Raw genomic sequence first — 12,010 nt, forward strand, 5'->3', positions numbered from 1 at the left:
CTAGTGTAAACTTACAGAGAAATGCATGAACCGCATGAGATGTTACATCACTCAAGCCCTTCAGCGTTGGTACTGGCCTCATGTTTTATTGAAGCTAACTCCTCGGAGGAGAGCTAAAAATTCACTCAGCACCCTCGGAGAAGTGTCTGTTTTGGCTGCAGAGAATGGTTCCCAATCACGGAAAGATAAAAACATCACAATAATCTAATATGGATATGCCTTGAAATTCGGTCCCAGTGGCCAGGCTCTGGGAGGATACATTAAGCACAGATCAAGGGTCAGAAGCATGCAGGCGCACCGGAGCCTGGAAGGAGAACCGAGTGCCTTTAGCGAAGCCGTTTGTACAGAAGTGAAGGCAGACAGGCGGGGGAATTCTCTAGAAAGAAAGGGATGAAAGGAGGGAGCGAGCAAGCAAGGGGAGAGAACAGAAATGAAAGGCAAACATCCCTGCAGCTTCTGAGAATATTGTGAAGGCGAACGGTTCCTCATTGGATCATCTCTCGTGTTTTATTAATGGTGTGAGGTTATCCTTTTACTTCCAGCTTCCCATAGAGAGAAGGGGTGCATCAAGAATGGGGCACTGGCCCAAACAACCAGTAAAGCCACACTCATTATGCTAGGCTCCAAAAATCCTGCAATCTTCACTTTCTGGCATTTTTCCTGCCCCTCCCCTACTACAGTGGTACCTCTGGATATGAACGGGATCCATTCCGGAGCCCCGTTCGCATCCAGAAGCAAATGCACAACCCGCATCTGCGCGTCTGCACATGCGTGGGTCACGATTTGCTGCTTCTGCGCATGCGCGTGATGTCATTTTGACCGTCTGCACATGCGCGAGCAGCGAAACCCAGAAGTAGCGCATTCTGTTACTTCCGGGTTGCCGCAGAGCGCAACCCGAAAGCACTCAACCTGAAGCAACTTCAGCCCGAGGTATGACTGTACATTGCTCTATGCCCCTGAAACCTGAGACTTCTGTGAGTGATGCCCCTATTTGAAACCCAAAGTTTGCAGTTCTAATCCAGAACTGATGAGAGTCTCAGGACCAATGGACAAAACTCCCAGTGTCCTCTCACAATCCTATAAGGGTATTAGCAAGTATTCATCTTCACCCAGTAGCATCATTTGTCACATCACTGCTCCATTTCCATGGCTCTCTCAGCCAGCCGAAGAGTACTCTTCTTCTGAACTTCCTCATCTGGCTCCTTCATTTTCGGTTGACATGACAGATTTTGGCATGGTGGGGGTTTTTTTTAGGCCATGGATTCCTCTGTTGATAAGCCAATGTGGAAGGGTCACCTGAAGGTGAAAGAATGGAAAAAAACAGTGCTCCAATAAGCCATTGTCATTGTATTGCCTATGAAAAGCAGGCAAGCTGCATGCAACGAAGTGTAACTGTGGGTCTTGCTCAAAATGTCATAATTCAAAACCATCAGTTCTTTGGTGATCAGCCTTCTTTATGGTCCAGCTTTCACTTCCATACATCACTACTGGGAAAACCATAGCTTTAACTATACGGACCTTTGTCGACAAGGTGATGTCTCTGCTTTTTTAAGATGCTGTCTAGGTTTGTCAGCACTTTTCTCCCAAGAAACAGGCATTTTTTAATTTCGTGACTGCTGTTACCATCTGCAGTGATCATGGAGCCCAAGAAGACCCCATGGGGATTCCCTTGGGGTCCTAATGGCCTTATAAACTCCAATGTTTATTAGCTCAGGGTTTGAGGTTGCAACAGAGCCTCCTCTGCCCATCTCTTGGGTAGGTAGGTAGCAAACAGCAAAGGTCCGTTGTTTTTGTGATCCAGTGTTTGAAGCCAAAAGGATGTCTCTCCTCCAGGGTGACCTGCAGTTCCTAGACCTCACCTTGGTAGCAAGTATACCAAGTTTGGCATGGTGGGCTTTAATGAGATAAGAATATGAGCTGCATCTCATATTCAACCAATTTACTCCTTAGTATCCTCATACTAGAAAAGCAATGACAAACTTAGACAGCATCTTAAAAAGCAGAGACATCATCTTGCCAACAAAGGTCCATACAGTTAAAGCTATGGTTTTCCCAGTAGTGATGTATGGAAGTGAGAGCTGGACCATAAAGAAGGCTAATCACCAAAGAATTGATGCTTTTGAATTATGGTGCTGGAGGAGACTCTTGAGAGTCCCATGGACTGCAAGAAGATCAAACCTATCCATTCCTAAGGAAATCAGCCCTGAGTGCTCACTGGAAGGACAGATCCTGAAGCTGAGGCTCCAATACTTTGGCCACCTCATGAGAAGAGAAGACTCCCTGGAAAAGACCCTGATGCTGGGAAAGATGGAGGGCACAAGGAGAAGGGGATGACAGAGGATGAGATGGTTGGACAGTGTTCTCGAAGCTACCAGCATGAGTTTGACCAAACTGCGGGAGGCAGTGGAAGACAGAAGTGCCTGGTGTGCTCTGGTCCAGGGGGTCACGAAGACTTGGACACGACTAAACGACTAAACAACAACAATCCTCATGCTGGGGATGTGCAGGTGACAAACGTTAAACATTGTTATGAATAGCATGAAAAGTTAGCATTGCTTAACGTTAAAGGCGGGTTTTCTTATATTTATGTTCCTACACAAGGCTCACCCACGCACTTGGAAAAGGAATAAAACAGTTAACGAGCTTCCCTCATTTTCTGCTTAATAAAGGATTAGCATATTTTTAACAGCGCTCAAGGGTTTTGCACTCTTTTTTTAGGTAATGAAACCTGTTCAAATACACAGTTGATAGGCAGGACACTAAACAAATTTCAGAGGCTGGAGAGACAATGTTGTCTCTTTTTCTTTTGGTTTAAACAAATTGCCTTCCTTCCCTCCACAAACGTTCCCATCAGCTAATGTTGGCCATTTTGCTTTGTGTAACTTACCCCGCAGTTTCTTGCCCTTTGTAATAAAATCTGGAATGGATGAGAAAGTCATTTATTAAGCACATGCAACAACTTGAGCAGCCGAGGGAAGCAGATAGCTACAGGGGTGGGGGGGAGAGATGTCTGTGGGAGAAAATAAAGTGTAAATAAATAGCACATCAACATTTTTGATTAGAGTTGAGTAAATATCATTCAGAAGGTCTGCAAACAACCAAGGCTAGGCAGCTTGTCTGAGGAGAGCCTTTCCCAACAATAGGTGCCATTTTACTTAACGTTCCCAAGCTGCGGAGAAAGACTAGAGAAGAACATTCCGCGAGTAAAATTAATGTGTGCTGTTCAAAATGTGCTTGGGATAATCATTTCTGTTTTGTTTCAAAAAACACTGGGCCTTTTATATATATATTAGTGTTCATTACATGAAAATAAATACAAATCTGTAGTTATTCTTATTATTACACTTTAAAAACCTGCATGTTTTATTAATGCCTCTGTGCATTTAGCTGCATAATTTATATCCCAATCCTAGTCCATTTAATATCCCTCCACCTTATTTCACATTCTTGGTGGGGGGAGATGCAAAAAAGCGAATAAGATGGGGAAGGGGGATAATCTTTTCCTTAGGTCTGTAAATTTGTAGGGTCCCTTGTTAAGAATTGTGTGTGGTCCACCTTTAAGAAAAACCAATTCAGGCTGCAAATGTTTACATATTTAGCAGGCTGCGATCCCCATGCAATTCAGTGGTAATGTAGAGTTTCTTCAGCATGAACCCACACTAAAAACTGTGACTAAACCCACACTGAAAACATTCCAAAAATGTTTGGAATGGAATAATTGGCTCTTTTAATTGTATTATGATTTGGTATTGTATTAATGTGGCCCATATTGGATTGTTATTAATGAAAAATTAATAAAAATTAAAAACTGTGACTTTGATTGTGACCTTTCTGAACCAAGGTAAGTCACTTAATTGAAAGTATTAACAAAACTGCTGTTAAAGGACCCGGAAGGAATTTCCCTGCATTGGCAGGTTTTGCCTTCCCCGTAGGAAAGCATCACAACTTTGGCGTTTTCAGGCCTTGGGCAGAATCCTTTAGTCTATCTTCCCTAAATGGGGGTGGGTGTGTAGCGGTAACCCACGCCCCCCTTGTGGGGGTGATACCAGGGTTCCCGTTAAAGCCAGCATGGTGTAGTGGTTAAGAGCAGTGGACTCGTAATCTGGTGAACCGGGTTCGCGTCTCCGCTCCTCCACATGCAGCTGCTGGGTGACCTTGGGCCAGTCACACTTCTCTGAAGTCTCTCAGCCTCACTCACCTCACAGAGTGTTTGTTGTGGGGGAGGAAGGGAAAGGAGAATGTTAGCCGCTTTGAGACTCCTTCGGGTAGTGATAAAGCAGGATATCAAATCCAAATCCAAACTCTAAAGGGGTCTTGAGGGGAGGCATTGGCCATGCACCAAGAGGTTGTCATTGCTCTCCCCTGCAATGGCGGCAAAACAGGGGGCGGGCTCTCTGCTTGAACATCTGTTCTCCAGAGCCAGCCCAATCCCCACACATTCTGGATAACCCTGATGTTTTCCAGATCCCTGGCTGGGGACAGGGAAGGATAAACGCCCAATGCCTGAGCCAGGGTCTCCCTACATCTGAAGCTTAATAAAGTTGTGGCCAATTTTAATCCCATAACACGTTGTCTTGAGTCATTATTCCGCTTGGGGGTCTCCTGGGGTTGGGGGGACTCCGCCTGTCCATGCAACAGGGACCTGATTGTGCTCTGTTATTATTATTATTCCCCATTGCAGCACCCCGGTGCTGCTTCTTTGAAACTTTCTCCACCAGGTGAGAGAATTGTGAAGGAAATAGCACATTCCTAGACAACGCAGCGTTAAAAAGCACACCAGGACTCCTGCCTCCTTTTCAAGCAGCTGAAAGAGGCCAAGCCAGAGAAGCCCTGATGAAAGTAGAGATTGTTCTTCCTTGCTGCTTCTCTGAATAACTTTAAACTTGTAAGGAACTAGCTATGCATGAGTTGCTAACAAAGAACATCCTTTTTCGTTTCTTAAAATTCTGGCTAACTTCTAAAAACCTCTCTCTCACACACACACACACACACACACACTTCCTAGTGCTAAGCGTTTGAACCCAAGCAACAACCAGAGCATCTCCTCATTTGCTCGCCTCACCCACAGACTGCCTGGGAAGCTTTGGGATAAAAAAGGGCAGGCGAGGAAAGAGCCATTCAACATTGGAGGCGGTGTGCCACTGCATTAGCAACAGATCTTAGCAAAGGAAAGGATAATTTATTTCTACTTCCCAGTGGACATGTTGAGCTCCCTCTCCTGGCTGCCATGCAGAGTTGTGTAGAAATTTCTCAGGCATTACAGGGAATGCCTGAATCACTCCTGCAACATCGCCCCCAGTCCATCCCCCCCAAAAGTCCACCACCTTGGCTAAGAAGCCAAGATGGGCAAGGGTCAAGGAGGCAGGTTTGAGGAGGCAAGAAGATCTAGTCTTTAAGCCAGCAGACTAAAGGAGTGAGTGGTTTATTTAGGACACAAGTCTTGCTGTGGTAGAAAATGGAAACCAAAACACATTATCTTTGGAATTAAGGTGATTTATCACAGCTGGTGGAAACAGAAGCAGGGTAAGAATGTTGATAACTGAAAGAAGGAGATCTAGATAGAAAGACATGTGATTTTCTTATTAGACTCAGGGAAGAACACCAGTGTTTTGTCTCTTTAAACCAACATTCACAAAAGAGTCTCTCCACTGCCAAGTGTCGCAAATATATCTGACTGTGGCTCAGAAACTATATCAGAATCTGTGGTTCATTTTTTAAAAACCATTTATCCTTCAGGAACAATCCTTTGTGAATGATATAGGTGGTATTTTAAAAAATATCTAGTAACCATGGATGTGGTATAATTGTATAACAGTGTACCTCAAGGAAAGGCTGTGGAGATATGAAAATTCATTAAATAAGACAGGATTTGTTAAATCCAAATATATGTGGTCTCCAGACGAAGTGACAGTAAAGAAAAAATGCTTCAATTTCAGGACTGGTAACTATAATGTTATTTATTAATTTTTTTATCCTGCCCTCCCAAATCAGCCCAGGGTGGAAAAACTGCAGTTATCTATGCTATGCAATGCACCAACAGATACCTGGCACAGCTAGAGGTTGCAAATTTGATCTAGAGCTGTCAAATCTATTTATGGACTGAACTAATAAATGTTATCAATGGGAACAATGAGTTTCTTAAATATACAGGAACCTATTAGAAATATTTACCTGATAGCTATGTATCTTAGAAATATGTAGCTGAAAAATCTTTATTGGAATTTAGAGAGTATATCCTCAAGTAAACACAATACCACTAAGTTTAACATCAATTAGGATAATTGTAAAATACATTTTTTGGATGATGTAGTATTGAAGAACTCATCAATACTGCTGTCTTTAGGAAACCAATAGTTGCTAATTCTTTTTCAGCCCATGACTGCTTCCATCCAAAACATATAAGGGGGAAAATGCCATACGCTGAAATGATAAGGCCAAGGAGAAATTGTGGTGGTATTTGATTTTTACAGACAATCAAAAATATTGATAAAACAACTTCAGAACAGGGACTACTGGAGCCAGCCTTGTATAAAGAGCACATGTAAAAAGCCAAAGGGGTCAAAAAAGAATAACTTTTCTAAAATCCCAAGTTAATAAGGAAAGTGAAAATAGGATTGTGGTTCTACTCATATTTGGTGGATGTAACGGATACATCCAAAGATATTGAAGGATTGGCATTTAATGTAAGGAATTTCAAGCAGTGATGTGGCACGCAAATTTTCCTGGTCCTCTTTTGTTCTGTGGTAAATTCAGTAAGTTCATTAGCAACAATGAATGGGATGTCAGTTACAAATACAATATTAGAGAAACTTGGCAGTTTCAAAGTTCTAAGCTTGGTTGACTAAATACAAGTAAAATACAGTGCCAACTTAGATCACTTGCAGCTGCATGGATTCCATCAGAACATTTTCTGATACAAACCGAAAACCACCCTATTTCCTAGGTGTAAAGAAAGTTCCCCTTTTCTGCCTCTGATTTGAGAGATATGTTGTCTCAGGGTTGCATGTGAGAACAGCAGGTTTGCGTGCAGACCAACGTTAGTTAAGTGGGAGCCAGGTTTGGACAACACTCTAAGCCATACCTTGGTTTAGCTCAGCTAAACCAACAATATAAAAAACCTGGTGGAAGCCAGGCAGCTGCAATTTCCTTCACTAGGAGACCACATGTCAGACCCTCCAAATATCCCTATTTTCCAGCGACAGTCTCAGATTTACAGAAGCAATCCCATTTTCTGATTTGATCCCAGAAAGTCCGCTTTTCTTTAGGATGTCCCTATTTCCATCGGAGAAATGTTGGAGGGTAGGGAGTTATGCAACCCTGAGCCAAGGAGATAAGTAACTATACAACCTTTGGATGACATATGAAGGCAGCCCTGTATAGGGACTTTTTTGAATGTTTAATGTTTTATTATGTTTGTATATACAGTGGTACCTCCGGTTACAAACTTAATTCATCCTGGAGGTCCGTTTTTATACTGAAACCATTCTTAACACAAGGCACGCTTTCGCTAATGGGGCCTCCCGCTGCACGCACACCTCTGGTGCACGACTTCCGCTCGCATCCCGGGGCAAAGCTCACTTCCAAGAGTCCTACTTCTGGGTTAGCGGAGTTTGTTACCCGAAGCGTTCAGAAGGAGGATGGTATGTAAACAGAGGTACTACTGTACAGTAGCACCTTGGGTTAAGTACTTAATTTGTTCTGGAGGTCCGTTCTTAACCTGAAACTGTTCTTAACCTGAAGCACCACTTTAGCTAATGGGGTCTCCTGAAGCAAAGTTTTTAACCTGAGGTACTCTTTTTGGGTTAGCGGAGTCTGTAACCTGAAGTGTATGTAACCTGAAGCTTATGTAACCCGAGGTACCACTGTATGTTGGAAGCTGCCCAGAGTGTCTGGGGCAACCCAGATGGGCGGGGTATTATTATTATTCAAACTGAAATTGAAATACTTTATTGTCACTTGTACAACTTGTATACAGTGAGATTACACGAACACCCCGCACTCAGCTCTCTTAATCTTAATTCTCCTCGTTTACTGACGCACACCCACCAAACCTGAAAGTCAGTTGCCCTGTTGTTATCTTTTCATTCAGCAGCCTAACATCTCACGGATAGAAGCTGTTCTTTACCCTGTTGGTGCGACTAATCATGCTTCTATATGTTCTGCCCGAGGGCAGGAGATCAAGAAAGTGCCGGCCAGGGTGTGAATCATCCCTGAGAATTTTCCTCACTCTCCTGAGGCAACGTTCTTCCGCTATTTCATCCAGCGGATTCACGGGACAGCCCATAATATCTTGTGCTGTATTCACCACCCTCTGTAGGCACTTCCTATCAGATGATGTCAAACCAGCGTACCACACCGTGATGTAGTATGAAAGGACACTTTCTATTGTTGACCAGTAGAAGGAGATCATCTAATGTTGATTGATATCGTTCTTTCGCAATACTCTGAGGAGATGGAGTCTCTGTTGGGCTTTCTTAACCATCTGGGTAATGATTTTCCAAGTAAGGTCTTCACTTATTATTATTATTATTATTATTATTATTATTATTATTATTAAGAACTCCCCTATTTTCATCAGGGAAATGTTGGCGGGTATGACCTGTTTGTGCAGTCCTGGGAAACCATAGTTTGACTTCAAGAATGGTACAAACCTTCTATCTGGGATGGAATAGTTTGACTTACAGTGACACGTGAACCAGACCACTGAGAAATATCTGGAGTCTTGGAGCTTTGGGTACCATTGGAAGCAAAATTTAAAAGGAGAGAGAGATTTGTTCCTTGAAATCACCTGATGGCCTCAACAAAGAACTGAAATGAACTCCTCTATTGTGATTTCTCTATGTGGGATTTTGGATTATTTGCCCATCTGCTTCAAGTTCTGTTTTTGTTTTTTGTTTTTGTTTTTTTAGCCATTGCAGTTGGATTCTGTTGTTATTAGTCCTGCATTAGTACTTATTGAAGGTGCAGCACCTTGGTTGAATTTGGAACAGAAGCAGTTAAGTGAATCGGTGTGAGTCCACAGCTGTTGTAAGAAAACAACACAGCCTTGGTAGAAACTTAATAATGACTGAAGCAGAGAAGGGCTTCACGTATACTCACCAGAGGCTTTGAGTCTGGAGAAAGAAGATAAATTTGTATGGAAGTTGTAGGCTAATATTAATAGGCCTGGGATTGTTTGTATTGACAAATAACAATTCAGTAAGCTTTGAGAAGGTTAATTTTGTGGCTTGGGGTTTGTGAAGGTGGATTTTTCTATTATTTTAATTAGGGATATTGAAAATTATCAGTTTATCCAGGAGGGCTGTTTATACTGGAGATTTGAAGTAATTGTTTTGCATTCCCCTTTTGAAGTTTTATATCCAAGAGTCAAAGTCTATATTGATGAAATATTGGCTGTTGTTTTGTATACATGGTTGCTGCTGTGCCGACCTTCAAATGTACTTATTTTCTACTGATTTGCTAAGCTTAGGTTTTTGGATGTTGTATTGGGCCGCTGTGGAAGACCTCTCTGTGTCAAAATGTGTTTGGCTTACGCTATAATGCACTGTACAGGATTTGGACTATTAAAGATTTATTACTGTTGCATATATTATGTATTATTTAAAGCATTTGTATACCAGTTAATCGTTAGGATTTCTAAATGGTATACATCCAAGTTAACCACACAGAGAATAAAACAATATAAAGACATCATAAAACCAAAACGGTACCTCAAAAGGCCCTTTGGAATAAGAAAGTCTTTGCCAGTTCAGCAAGAAGGATGCCTGTCTAACCTCTGCATGTGGACAATTGCCCAGAATGGACCCACAACACTGGTGGGGTGGGGAACAACCTTGTTGTGTTTTAAGCTTCTAATGCAGTCCCTCAAAGTGTCCCTATTTTCCAGGGACAGTCCAAAATTTACAGAAGCTGTCCTGGCTTCTGATTTGATCCCCAAAAGTCCTATTTTTCCTTAAATGTCCCTGTTTTCATTGGATAAATGTTGAAGAGTATAGAGTTATGCAACCCCCGAGCCAAGGAGATTAGTAAATACACAGCCTTTAGAAGACATTTGAAGGCAGCCCTGTATAGGGAAGTTTTAAAATGTTTAAATGTTTTATTATATATGTTGGAAGCTGCCCAGAGTGGCTAGGGCAACCAAGTCAGATGAGCAGGGTATAATATATATATATATATATATAATTATTATTATTATTATTATTATTATTATTATTATTATTATTAATGGAATAGGACATCCCTATTTTCATCAGAGCAATGCCTTCCAACATTTCAAATGTGTAAAGGACCCCTGACCTTTAAGTCCAGTTGCGGACAACTCTGGGGTTGCAGCGCTCATCTCGCTTTACTGGCCGAAGGAGCCGGCGTTTGTCCACAGACATTTTTTCTGGGTCATGTGGCCAGCATGACTAAGCCGCTTCTGGCAAACCAGAGCAGCACACGGAAACACCAATTACCTTCCCGCCGGAGTGGTACCTATTTATCTACTTGCACTTTTTGGCGTGCTTTTGAATTGCTAGGTTGGCAGGAGCTGGGACCGAGCAACGGGAGTTCACCCCATTGTGGGGATTCGAACCGCTGACCTTCTGATCGGCAAGCCCAAGGCTCAGTGGTTTACATCACAGCGTCACCAGTTAAAGAAGAAATGTAGGAATTTGTTTTAGCTGGAACACTAATAGTGCCAGAGACACATGAGCATGCATGGATCCTGTTATCGACAAGTCCTACAAAATTACATAATATTTGAATGTGTGTTTACATTTAACTTAGCTGGGCTTTATTTGCATTGAATTTAGTTATATTTGAGTCAGAACATTCCAAGACTTGGTTTCATTGGCCCAATTTGTTCTATGAAGACAAACAGCTGCCAACACTTGTACTATCCTCTCTCTCTCTCTCTCTCTCTCTCTCTCTCTCTCTCTCTCTCTCCCTGTTTAGTGCTGCACATTAATATTTATTTTGGTTACTTTAATATGCTCTTCAGCTTGTGAAGGAAAACTTTGTTCTGACATCAACCAGAAGGCCTCGGCCTTCACAGAAGATGGAAGTCTGGTTGACAAGGAGCCTCCCGCCCTTTGCTGGGGAGGGGACACTTTACATGATTTTGCATTTGCGCATGGACCCCTGGAACCAAACTCTTGCGTGAGCTGCAGGTTACCCACTTTTGACATTCATCATAAGGCAGGCTCACACTGCTGAGAATTCTGAAGCATCCCCCAAGACATTCCTGTGCATCCTGAGCGAAGCAAAAGCAGGAATCCCTGTCCACGTTTCTCTATCCATCTCCCTTTAGTGGTTAATTTTCACAGGCTGCCATCAGAGAAAGGAGCAGGGACAAAGCCATTTCTCATCCCCAGGGAGATGGTGTTGTGGGCTGGGAGCAAGCCATCCCCTGCACCATTGGTTGGTCCTCAGCCATGTCATTCCAAGGCTGTCCAATCCGGACGGTCCGGGGGCATGGTGTGGGATATTTAAACTGCCCACAGCCAAGGACATGTTCCTTAACAGGGGCCTGGTAGGAATTTTTTCCCACTTGGCAAATTGGCAAGGGCCATTTGGTTTTTCGCCTACCTCCTAGCAAATCGGCACAACTTTTTAAGGTTTGGCAATTAGGCACTGGAGTATTAGGTTGAAGGGTATTCCATTAAAGAAATCTGAGGGGTGTGGTCTCTGTCCGAAGCCCCAGATGGGGGGCTAGGGCCATGGCACGACCCCTAGCGGTGACCCTGGGGGAGTTCCTAGTTGATGCGCATCTGCAGGACTGCCCCTTCTGGTGGTTAACCCTTCCAAGCCTCCTGCAGACAGGCAGGAGTCAGATATAGTCATGTGGTTTCCAGTGCCTAAGCAAATACAACTCACATACTGTAACCAATAATGTTGTGGCCTTTTCTGCCCATTAATCTAAAAGACTGTTTCATGTTTCTTTGTTCCACTTCCCGGGAGGGTCTGGGAAATTGCCACACAATTAGCCACCAAAGGAGAGACAAGATTGTTCAACAACAAATAGAGA

The sequence above is a fragment of the Podarcis filfolensis genome, assembly GCF_964270895.1.
Source record: "Podarcis filfolensis genome assembly, chromosome: 13".
NCBI classification, from domain to species: domain Eukaryota; kingdom Metazoa; phylum Chordata; class Lepidosauria; order Squamata; family Lacertidae; genus Podarcis; species Podarcis filfolensis.